Raw genomic sequence first — 11,874 nt, 5'->3', positions numbered from 1 at the left:
TTCTATTCATTTTTTTCATTATTCGAATGACTAGCAGTTATAATTTGAATTATCCAAGAAAATTCAATTAAATGAAATAAATTAAAGAAATATAGAAAAAGTCCGAGAAATGTGCCACTTTGGAACATTGAGTACCAGGTATTGTATGAGGACTGCAGAAAAAGTTTGGAGGTTAAAAATAAAAAATATATACTTTGCCGAGTGTCAGGAGAAGACACTCGGCAAAGGAGCCTCTTTGCCGAGTGTCAGGAGCATACACTCGGCAATGGGTTAATGGGGCTGCCGGCCATTAACGGTGGCGGCCCTTTGCCGAGTGTTCTGGTTTGCCGAGTGCCCGACACTCGGCAAACCTAGTCTTTGCCGAGTGTTATTTTTTGCCGAGTGTTATTTTTTGCCAAGTGCTCGACACTCTGCAAACCACCTCTTTGCCGAGTGCCAGTTGTTTGCCGAGTGCTTTCTCTCTGGCACTCGGCAAAGAGCCTCTTTGCCGAGTGCCCGATAAAAAGCACTCGGCAAAGTCTGAAACACTCGGCAAAGAAGCCATCTCTGGTAGTGATATGGTGCTCGTGGGACAAAAGCAAAGGGTTTTCCAGCCCACCAAGCGAGCGATCCTGATGTCCCTGTTACCCGTAGCAACCATCCACCTATGTACGTACACATCTAGGTAGCGTGACCTTCGCCATCTGATCCTGCAAAATAAGCTTTGCGGCATTAACTCTTACTTATCCCTTGTGTGGAGGAGCAAGCTCACGAAGGTGAAAGGGAGGAGGCAGGGTACCTCACCCAACAAATTGTGATAGATACAAGCAAGTATCACTATTGTAGATGTGACCTTGGTGGCGTTTAGTTTTTATCATAAACCGATGTTTTTATGCCAAAGTGTATCCTGTGACCAAACAACCATCGTCACATAAGGTGCATCTCTATGCACATTCTATGACGAATGGGCATAAAAACATGATAAAATTAGTAACAAACACATGAATCAATTGTCGTATGGACAATGAAGTGGCAGATAATGTGGCACAAAGTTGTAACAACTTGTCATAAATTAAAAAGTGGCCCCATGCGAGCACTTTCATAGGTTGATTTGTGATTTGCTGATCTTCATTAAGAGAAAGAAAACAAGGTGACCGAAGGCTACAGCTCCCACGAAAGCTCAGTTCAATTTAGGCCACCATTTAATTAATTGTCATATAGCTCAATTGAACAATAGCCACAATTTCACAGACCAATCAAATAATTGTCACTTTTCAAATCTACATATAGACAGGAGCTAGATATATCTTTCATATTTTCCAGAAGGCACAATTTACATGACCATTATTAATCCTAAACCAACCTTCAAAGTTCACAACGCCAAGTACAACTGGACAGTGCTTCAGTCATACAAGGCTCAGACATCATAAACCAAAACGGGAACTTTTCACTGCCAGACCAAAATGCAGAAGCATGATATTCCTAACAGAAAGGATATATAGACTTCCCAATATAATACAACCTATACAGCTTCCTAATCAATGGTTATAATACTGCAGCACATGCATATCTCTTTAGTAAGAAATTAAACGTGCCATAGTTCCCATTCAATTGTACATAGGAAAAAACAAACACGTGTCAAGAAATTCATCATGCACACTATAAGTTGCAATGCCAATTCCCTAAATAAATCTTCTCTTGAGGAGAGATCAAATGTAAAGCATTACCTATTTTTGCCGGTCTGCACACTACAAAGGCGCTAAACAAATTGCATTCCGCTGAATACCATTCCAAAAATTGTATGTTTTCCTGGAACGTTACACCATGTTAACTGTATGAAACTGCAAGCAAAGTAAATGAAGAAAAATCCAGCCCAACAGCTATATATCTTTCACTCAAAATTCAGAATTGGCAATTGACATTCCAAGAGGAAAGGCCTCCTAAGGTTCAATATTTCGTACAAAATAGTAGCGAGAAATAAAAGCACGTTCATACAGATCACCTATTGCATGCCCAAAGTGAGATCAACTACTATTTACAGAGTGCTACTATCAACTGCTATGTCCAAAATGAGATCAACTACTAGTTCTAGAGTTTGAACCTACAAAGGAAGAAGATAAGTAAATGTAAAAAGGGAAACTGAGCTTCATGAAACATTGACATGTACAGAACCAAAGTGGGAATTTCTTATTTCAGTGATAAGCATGGACATGTAAAGAACCAAACCAAATAGATATAGAAGAACATGCAGCCACTTCACATCTCTTATCAAAGCATGAAGTAATCTAGAGTACGAAATATTGCAGCTTATCTAACACAAAGTGTTACTAAGGGAGGGCTTCAAACCACCCCTAAATTATATGCTACTATTGAATGGTGTGACCTTTTTTTTATAAACTTTAGCTTCTGTGTTTTCACATCACTACTGGAAACTGCATTTTTCCTGTGTGCTGGACATTTTTTCTGTCGAGTGCAGCAGAACTCACAAGGAAATTAATATTTAACCTGTGAGTTCACATGCCTCACAGGGAAAAAGAAATATCCCTGTAGGTTTTGATGGAACACACAGGAAAATTGGCTCACATGATAATCAAAGCAATTTTTTCTGTGTGCTTTATGATTTTTCTGTGCAATTTTTTTGATACATGTGCAATTTGACACATAGTAATTAGTGGTGCCGAAATTTTTGGCTGCGCGCGCATTATTTTTGATGGTTCCACTAGTAGAGAACAGACATTTGATCCTCGGCCAAAATGGGCTCTAGTCCCGGCATTTTTTGCGCCCGGGACTAGAGAGACCTTTAGTCCCGGTTGGTGGCTCCAACCGGGACTAAAGGTCCCTGCCCAACGGCTATTGCGCCAGACAGAGGTGGCAGGGACCTTTAGTCCTGGTTGGAACCACCAACCGGGACTAAATGTAGACCTTTACTCCCAGTTGGTGCCTCCAACCGGGAGTAAAGGTCTACTCCCGGGCCGTGGCTGCGTCGGGGGTTGGAAAGTTACCTTTAGTCCCGGTTGGAGCCACCAACCGGGACTAAAGGTCCCCCCTTTATATCCCGGCCATCTCCTTCTTCCTCCCCGAGCCCGAGCTCAGCACATTTTCAAGCTCACTGCACTAGTGTTCTTGCTTCCTCCCTCCATTGTTCCTCCATCCATTCTTCGATTTCTCCGTCGATTCTTCAGTTGTAAAGGTTACCAATCTCATACTCTCATTTTTCATCATTGGCTTATCTCATATTGTTCACTATATATATATTGTTTTTATGGTGTTTTTTTATTTGTAAACAATTTGAGCTCAAAATAACTTATAGTTTGCATATTTGGATGAAGAAAGGTTAAAGTAGGTATTTAAAATTAGTATTCACTTTTTATTTCTAGCATGCATAGCACACTTCATTGTTTAGAGATATAGATAATTTTATAGTTTTTTAATTTTATTTGTTTATAAAATGAGAAATTTATAGTGTATTAAAAAATGAGTATAGAGAGTAGATGGCAACTGCTTTCGGGTTCTTGGCCTCTCATAGGTTTCCAAAGCGACTTAGGCCGGGCCTCCCTCTCATTCCATGCGGCAAGTGTCGTGATGAGACGAAGATTGTGATGGAGTACCGAGTGAAGAAGGAGGGTCCCAACAATAGTCGTATCTTCTATAAGTGTCCGGATCGCAATGTTAGTTATTTTATCGTATTTTATGATTATGGTTAGTTTATACCTATTTTCATGATGGTTGTGATTAAAGTTCTAATTTTTTGTTTTAATTTCAGTGGGATGGCAGTGGACGATGTTCAGGCTTCTACTGAGAGGAAGAGTATGTTGAACTCATGCAAAAATATCTTTCACAACAGGCAGATACGGCGGCTAATGAGGCAGTGATCCAGCCGAAGAAGCCCAAAGATGTTGCACAATCGGGGATCTGTCTGTTTTAGTTGAGATTGGTCGCAAAATCCTTGTGCTCCTGAAATGTATTTTAGCTTTAGTTCTTTTAGTGGTAGTTGGGATTGTCTACATTGTAGCGATGCTTTCATAAATTTGTACCTTTTGTGGTGGCACGCATATTGTATAAATAATTAATTATGATCTATGTTTTAATATGGTATTTATGTCATATAATGCAGATGAGCCGGCATTGGATGTACAATGCTGATCGCCGCTCCCAAGAGTTCATTGACGGTATGCATTCTTTGTTACGTGCGGCCGAGGCAAACAAACGCGATGGTTTTATGTGCTGCCCATGTGCTATATGTAAGAATATGGTGGAATATCCTTGCTCAAGGACTCTTCATTCACACTTGTTTAAGTCAGGTTTCATGCCAAACTATATTTGTTGGACAAAGCACGGAGAAACCGGCATTGTAATGGAAGAAGGAGAAGAACAATGGGATGACAATGATATTATTCCTGATGGTGCGTGCTTCAATAATACTGCAATGGGAGAAGCTGAAGAAGAGGTAGCCGCAGAAGATGAGCCTGCTGATGATCTTTGTCAGGTCATTCGTGACGCACAAAGAGAATGTGAAAGTGAAAAGGAGAAGATCAAGTTCGAGCGGATGCTAGAAGATCACAATAAATTGTTGTACCCAACTTGTGATGCAGGGCAGAAAAAGTTGGGAACCACACTAGAATTGATGCAATGGAAGGCAAAGAATGGTGTATCTGACAAGGGATTTGGAGAGTTACTAAAAATCCAAAAGAAGATGCTTCTGAAGGACAATGAATTGCCTGCCACTACCTACGAAGCAAAACAAGTTGTCTGTCCTATGGGCCTAGAAATCGAGAAGATACATGCATGTCCTAATGACTGCATCCTGTACCGTGGCAAAGAGTACGAGAAATTGGATGCATGCCCGGTATGCCATGCATCGCGGTATAAGATCAGGCGAGATGACCCTAGTGATGTTGAGGACGAACGTCCGCGGAAGAAAATCCCTGCCAAGGTTATGCGGTATGCTCCTATAATACCACGCTTGAAACGTCTGTTCAGAAACAAAGAACATGCAAAATTGTTGCGATGGCACAAAGAAGACCGTAAGGTAGACAATATATTGAGACACCCTGCTGATGGGTCCCAGTGGAGAGCAATCGACAGAGAATTCCCGAAGTTTGCAAATGACGCAAGAAACTTAAGGTTTGCTTTAAGTACAGATGGTATCAATCCTTTTGGAGAGCAGAACAGTAGTCATAGCACTTGGCCTGTTACTCTAAGTATCTACAACCTTCCTCCTTGGTTATGCATGAAGCGAAAGTTCATTATGATGCCTGTGCTCATCCAAGGCCCGAAGCAACCTGGCAATGACATCGATGTGTACCTGAGACCACTTATTGACAAACTTCTCATTTTGTGGAATAAAGAAGGTGTACGTGTGTGGGATGAGTACAAATAGGAACACTTTGATCTGCGAGCATTGTTGTTCATAATAATCAATGATTGGCCTGCTCTAAGTAATCTTTCAGGACAGTTAAACAAGGGATATAATGCATGCACACACTGCTTCGGCGATATTAGAGGTGTATTCTTGAAAAAATGTCAAAAGGTCGTGTACCTTGGCCATCGTCGATTTCTTCCTGCAAATCACCCCGTAAGAAAGAAAGGCAAGCATTTTAAAGGGAAGGCAGACCACCTGACCAAGCCTCGTAACTGAACCGGTGAGGATGTACTCGATATGGTCAATGATGTGAAAGTCGTCTTTGGAAAAGGACATGGCAGCCAACCTGTTCCGAACGACGCTAACGGTCACGCACCCATGTGGAAGAAGAAGTCCATATTTTGGGACCTACCCTATTGGCAAGTCCTAGAGGTCCATAGCTCGATCGATGTGATGCACCTGACAAAGAATCTTTGTGTGAACCTACTAGGCTTCATGGGTGTGTATGGAAAGCCTAAGGACACATTTGAAGCATGACAGTACCTGCGTTGTTTGAGAGAAAGAGACAACCTGCATCCAGAGAAGACAGATGATGGACGCCATTACTTACGTCCTGCCAGCTACACTCTAAGCAAAGAGGAGAAGGAAATCATGTTTGAATGCTTAAACAACATCAAGGTACCATCTGGATTCTCCTCGAATATAAAGGGTATTATAAATGTGCCAGAGAAGAAAATTTGTAACTTAAAGTCCCATGACTGTCATGTTCTCATGACACAATTACTTCTAGTTGCATTCAGAGGAATTTTACCTCCAAATGTACATCTAGCCACCGTGAAGCTATGTGCATTCCTCAATGCAATTTCTCAGAAGGCAATTGATCCAACTGATCTAGCTAAACTACAGAATGATGTGGTTCAATGTCTCGTCAGCTTTGAGTTGGTGTTCCCTCCTTCCTTCTTTGATATCATGACACACCTCCTAGTTCACCTAGTCAAGGAGATTTTCATTCTCGGTCCTGTGTTCCTACACAGCATGTTCCCCTTAGAGAGATTCATGGGAGTCCTGAAGAAATATGTTCACAACCATGCTCGCCTAGAAGGAAGCATCGCCAAGGGCTATGGAATAGAAGAGGTCATTGAGTTCTGTGTTGACTTTATTCCCGACCTTGACTCGATTGGTGTTCCTGAATCGAGACATGAGGGGAGACTAAGCGGAAAGGGGACACTAGGGAGGAAAACATATATTGGTACGGAGGATGATTATTTCAATAAAGCGCACTACATAGTTCTATAGAACTCCTCTTTGGTAGATCCGTATATTGAGACACAAAAGGATCTCTTACGATCCGAGTTTCCAGGGAAGACTGAAGCTTGGATTATGCATATGCACATAGAAACTTTCAGCGGTTGGTTGCGAAAAAAATGTCAAGGTGATGAGAGCATCCATGAGCAACTATATTTATTGGCTATGCAACCATCATGGCATATCGTCACATACAAAGGATACGAGATAAATGGGAACATATTCTACATAGTAGCCCAAGATAAAAGGAGTATCAACCAAAACAGTGGTGTCCGCATAGATGCCACAGACCCGAATAGGAATAAGCAGACATATTATGGCCACATAGATGAAATATGGGAACTAGAATATGCACCTACTTTGAAGATCCCATTGTTCAAGTGCCAATGGGTCAAGGTGACCGGAGGTGGGGTAACAGTAGACAACGAGTATGGAATGACAATAGTAGACCTTAGTAATATTGGGTACAAAGATGAACCATTCGTCCTTGCCAAGGATGTGAATCAGGTGTTCTATGTCAATGATATGTCTACCAAACCAAAAAGAAAAAGAGGGGAAAACGATAATGACTCAACCAAAGAGCCAAAGCGCCATATAGTTCTTTCAGGGAAAAGAGTCATCGTGGGAATTGAGGACATGTCGGACATGTCAGAAGATTATGAAAAGGATGACCGAATTCCGCCCTTCAAAGTGAACAAAGACCCTAGCATCTTGGTAAATGATGAGGACACTCCATGGTTACGACGCAATCATAACCAAGGGACATACGTAAAGAAGAAGTTCACTGCTGTGCCCACTTGATGATATAGTGATTTAATGTAGTGTGTTTGAGATATTATGTAATAATTGTGAATTCAGATGTTTATTATGTCGTGTTTCAAATTAAATCAATGTTTGATTTGGTGGGATTTCTCTCTCGAAAAGTTAAATTAGGATATTGAGTGATGAAAAATTAAAATATTAACGTTAAAATGATGTGAAAACAAATTTCCTATCCAAAACCAATAGTTTTAATAATTTTAATTAAACACTACATTTTTGCATTAACGAAATAATAAATATTAGTTACATTATGTTTTATAATTATAACAAAAAATAAAAAAGTTAGGTTATAGATTTTTCCTATGTGCAATAAAGAAAAAAATCCATATTTTTAACAAAATAATTTTATGCCTTTTATTTAATTTACTATGTATTTAACAAGACTATTGCATTTTATTAAAAAAATTTGCTCAAAACATGCGAGAAACGAAACTGCAGCCCACCTTTACTCCCGGGTGGAAAGCCCACCCGGGAGTAAAGGTGGGCTGCAGTTTCGTGGCCCGCCAAAAAAACCTTTACTCCCGGTGCGTGTTACCAACCGGGAGTAAAGGTATACCTTTACTCCCGGTTGGTAACACGCATCGAGAGTAAAGGACCTTTACTCCCGGCTGGTGGCTGGCACTGGGAGTAAATCTCCCTGGTATATAAGCGCCAGTGCCTGGCGCAGATCGATCCCCTCCTCTTCCTCATCGAACAGCCACCCTTTCTCCTCTTCTTCCTCGCGCTGCCGCCGGTCGCCACCCCACATCGCGCCGATGACCTCGTGCGGCCCTCCACCGCGCGCGCCTCCACATTCGTGAGGTGAGTTCTCTCGGCTTTCTCTCTCCTCCAGCGCGCGCCGCTGCTCGTCCCACACTGATCCCCGTGCCAACGGCCCACCCAGCTTGTCGTCGGAGTAGGACATGCCGCCGGTGGGAGGGGGAGGACTTGGGCTCGTGCCTGATGGCGCTTAGTTGCGGGCGTCCGGCAGCATACCATGGGACCAACAAACTCGTGCGTTTTGGCGGCGGACGGCAAACAGCCAGGCGAGTCCTCGGACGTACGTTCGCCATGACTCTCTGCACAACTCGTTCACATGTACAGCTACGGCCGGTGACCATCCCACGCTCCCGCATCGTCATCGTGTTCCCGAGCGGTGACCGCAATCCCTTAGCGGCGTCTTCTGTTGGATCAAACATGCGTAGAGGAGAGGTGGTGTTGAACGGTAGGATGGGCCATTGTCCAACCCGATCCAAGTCCACGTTGGCAATGCAAATGCAAACACACACAATGCAAATCCCATCCCAAATTCAATGGTGAAACGAGGTCGTTTTTGCTTTGCTTTGCTTTGCTTCCCAACAACCCTGCTCCAGAAACAAGCCAGCCGTCGGAACGCACGCGGGTACTCCCCGAACTCGGCTGGAACTTTTTGACGATCGATCGCAGCCGTGTGCCCGTGTCATCATGTCTCGTGTCAGCAGCAGCGCCACTAGTCCAAGGTCAAATCTCCCATGATGGACGGACCCAGAGGCAGATGCATTACCAACTCGCTTTGTCGCTTTGCTTCTTCGAGTCACTGAGTTCAGACGCGAGCACAAGGAAACACAAGAAACCTGCTGCTTCGATCGTATACGGCGGAGCACCGCCGCCCTCATTCGCCCTAGGGTTTAGGGTTTATATGGTGGAGCACCGCCGCCCTCGTTAGGGTTTATACGGCGGAGCACCGCCACCCTCGTTCGCCCTAGGGTTTAGGGTTTATACGGCGGAGCACCGCCGCCCTCGTTTGCCCTAGGGTTTAGGGTTTATACGGCGGAGCACCACCGCCCTCGTTCACCCATGTGTATAAACATATATACGACGGAGCGGAGCACCGCCACTCTCGTCACACCGCCCTCTCTCGCGGCCTAGTCGATCAACATTCGTATTATCATTATCGTTAACGCTAAACAATCACACTAGGGCGAATTGCGTCGGTGACTAGGGTGAACCACGTTGTTGATGTCACCGACGTGGTTCGCCCTAGTCACCGACGCAATTCGCCCTCGGCCGTTTATGTATAGCCCTAATTCGCCCTAGTACCGATGTAGTTTGCCCTAGTGTGGTGAATTGCATCAGTGACCGAGGGGCAAGATTTAATAATGCATATTGTTCGTAGATTTTACGCATGTAAGCAAAGATTTGACGTACTATATATTGATTTTGTTTTTTGAAGCTAGATGGCTGACCCAAGAAACATGGATGAGGAGGAGTTGATGATGAATTTGATCAACACTGGCACTCCAGTTGCCAGCGATGATGGTGCTAAAAATAACATGCAAGAGGATGCAGATGATGGGAGTCAGTACTTAGCTCTTGAACAAAATGAGCAACAACATATTGGCCAAGTATATATTTTTTATTATTAGCTATTTATATTATCATATGTCTTATGTGTGCTCATGACATTAAAAATAAAGTTTATGTTTTGTAGCCCTCTGGATCGACATCAACAACTACAACGAAGAGTAAAAATGTTCGAGGTCCCAAAAAGCCATTGGAGGGCCGCTTCATCATCTCGGAGTTCAATGTGGATACAGGCGAACTGGGGGGGGGGGGAAATAAAATGAAATTCGTGCACCACTTGGTTACCTTGTACGGGACCGGCTCCCGATCAGTACCCACGAATGGAAGAAGAAGACCAATGCTCCTCATATCAGTTTTGTCTCCGATCGTGACAAGACGTTAATTTGGAATGATGTCTTAGAACATTTCACGCTCCAAACAGATGGTTATGATGATATAATAGATGGTGATGGATTGAAGGAGCGAGTTAGGGATTGGGCAATGAAGAAGATGGCCACCCAGTTTCAGACTTGGAAGAAACACCTATAAACGACGTATGTCAAGAAGAACATAGCACTAGATTTCACTATCCTAGGCCCGATCTCAAAGCAGAGGCCCTATTGGGATGAGTTTGTACAGTACAAGACGTCGGAAGAGGGTGTGAGTCGGGTGATAAAGAACCAACGTAATGCCCAACAGAAGACATACCACCATAACTTGGGATCAGGTGGCTACCCGACTACCATTAAGAAGTGGAACAAAATGGAAGCAGACCTTCTTGCTAAGGGTATCACACCAGAATCACTCAAGTGGGGAGAGCGTGCAAAGAATTGGTTTTTTGCTCATGGGGGAACACTGGACCAGGAGATAGGGAAGTGCGTTTATGGTGCAAGACTACAAGAAGCAGTAGAAAGATTGTTTTATGCTCAGAGAGCTACTGCTAGTGGTGCGTTCAGGCCCAACAGAGAGAAGGATGAACTGACATACGCCATCAGGACTATTGAACACGGTGGCCGAACTAGAGGCAAAGGAAGTGTCTTGTGGGAGCATGGATTCCCTCAGGACAGACCTTCCTATAGAAGCCGCCAGAGAAAGAAGGAAGAAGAGGCACAGCGGCTCCAAAGGTTGGAGGAAGCGGTGCGTGAAGCACAGGAGCGGGAAAAAAACCTTGAAGCAAGAATGCAGGAGGAAATCAGAAGGCAAGTGCAAATAGCAGTGAGTGCAAGCAAGCAGGCATCAGAGCCAGGAATCAACATTAGCCAATCTGTTCAGTTGAAAAGCAGTTGCGCTTCCACGGAGATACCAAATCAAGGGGACACAGGACTACGCTTCCCTGTGGATGACATCACTGAACCTTGTACATCGTGTGAGCTACACATTCCGAAGGGGAATTCCACAATCAAGGTGGCTATCGGTCTTGTTAATCCTATCGACCGAACCAAGACACCAAGGATTCATGGGAATATAATCCAAGAAGGATATGCTACCATCTCGGTAGATAAAGCTGAAAAAGGTTTTAGTGATTTGCCTCTTGACATTCCTGGAGGTGATGGCGAGAAGACTCTCGGAGAAGCAGAGAAGACATTCATTCTATGGCGCAAGCGCTACATCATCATTCCCGGGATGTCGCCTGCACCTCCTCCTGAACTACCTCACCATAGGTGCGGATGAAAACACTACATCATTAATTTATATTGGCTTAAATAATTAACAATCTGCTCATAATAATATGTCATTCCTTTTTTTTAGCAGATCCTCCCCCAACCTAAGTCCAATTGTTCAATCGCCAGATCATCATAGTACTCTGTACAATGACAATGTGTTGGAAGGCGAGGCTGCATCCACACCATCTCCAAGGAGGTCTCCAACGCCGCAGCCGCCACCTCCAAGGAGGTCTCCAACGCCGCTGCCACCACCTCCAAGGAGGTCTCCAACGCCTCCCCCGCCCCCACCTACCAAGAAGCCAAGTACTAGCAAGAGGCCAGCCCCGCAAACAAAGAACTAGACCCCGCAGGCAAAGAAAGCCACCGTGAAACCAAGGGCTATTCCCAAAATAATATCTAAAGAGAAGAAAGAAGTAACTAATGCATATAAAAAAGATATGT

At 43.7% G+C, this 11,874-nt stretch overlaps 1 long non-coding RNA gene across 1 annotated transcript; it reads right to left on the bottom strand.

Moving 5' to 3' along the window:
• Nucleotides 1–633: 633 nt before the first annotated feature.
• On the bottom strand, nt 634–2,152 carry LOC136506189 (uncharacterized). Its single transcript, XR_010771424.1, has 3 exons — nt 1,707–2,152; nt 784–886; nt 634–689 (listed from the first exon to the last, which is right to left on the bottom strand). It is a non-coding gene; the product is annotated as an uncharacterized lncRNA (long non-coding RNA).
• Nucleotides 2,153–11,874: the final 9,722 nt, after the last annotated feature.

Source organism: Miscanthus floridulus, chromosome 14 (assembly GCF_019320115.1).
Source record: "Miscanthus floridulus cultivar M001 chromosome 14, ASM1932011v1, whole genome shotgun sequence".
Taxonomy (NCBI): Eukaryota; Viridiplantae; Streptophyta; class Magnoliopsida; order Poales; family Poaceae; genus Miscanthus; species Miscanthus floridulus.
This window is presented reverse-complemented; position numbering and strand designations above follow the sequence as displayed.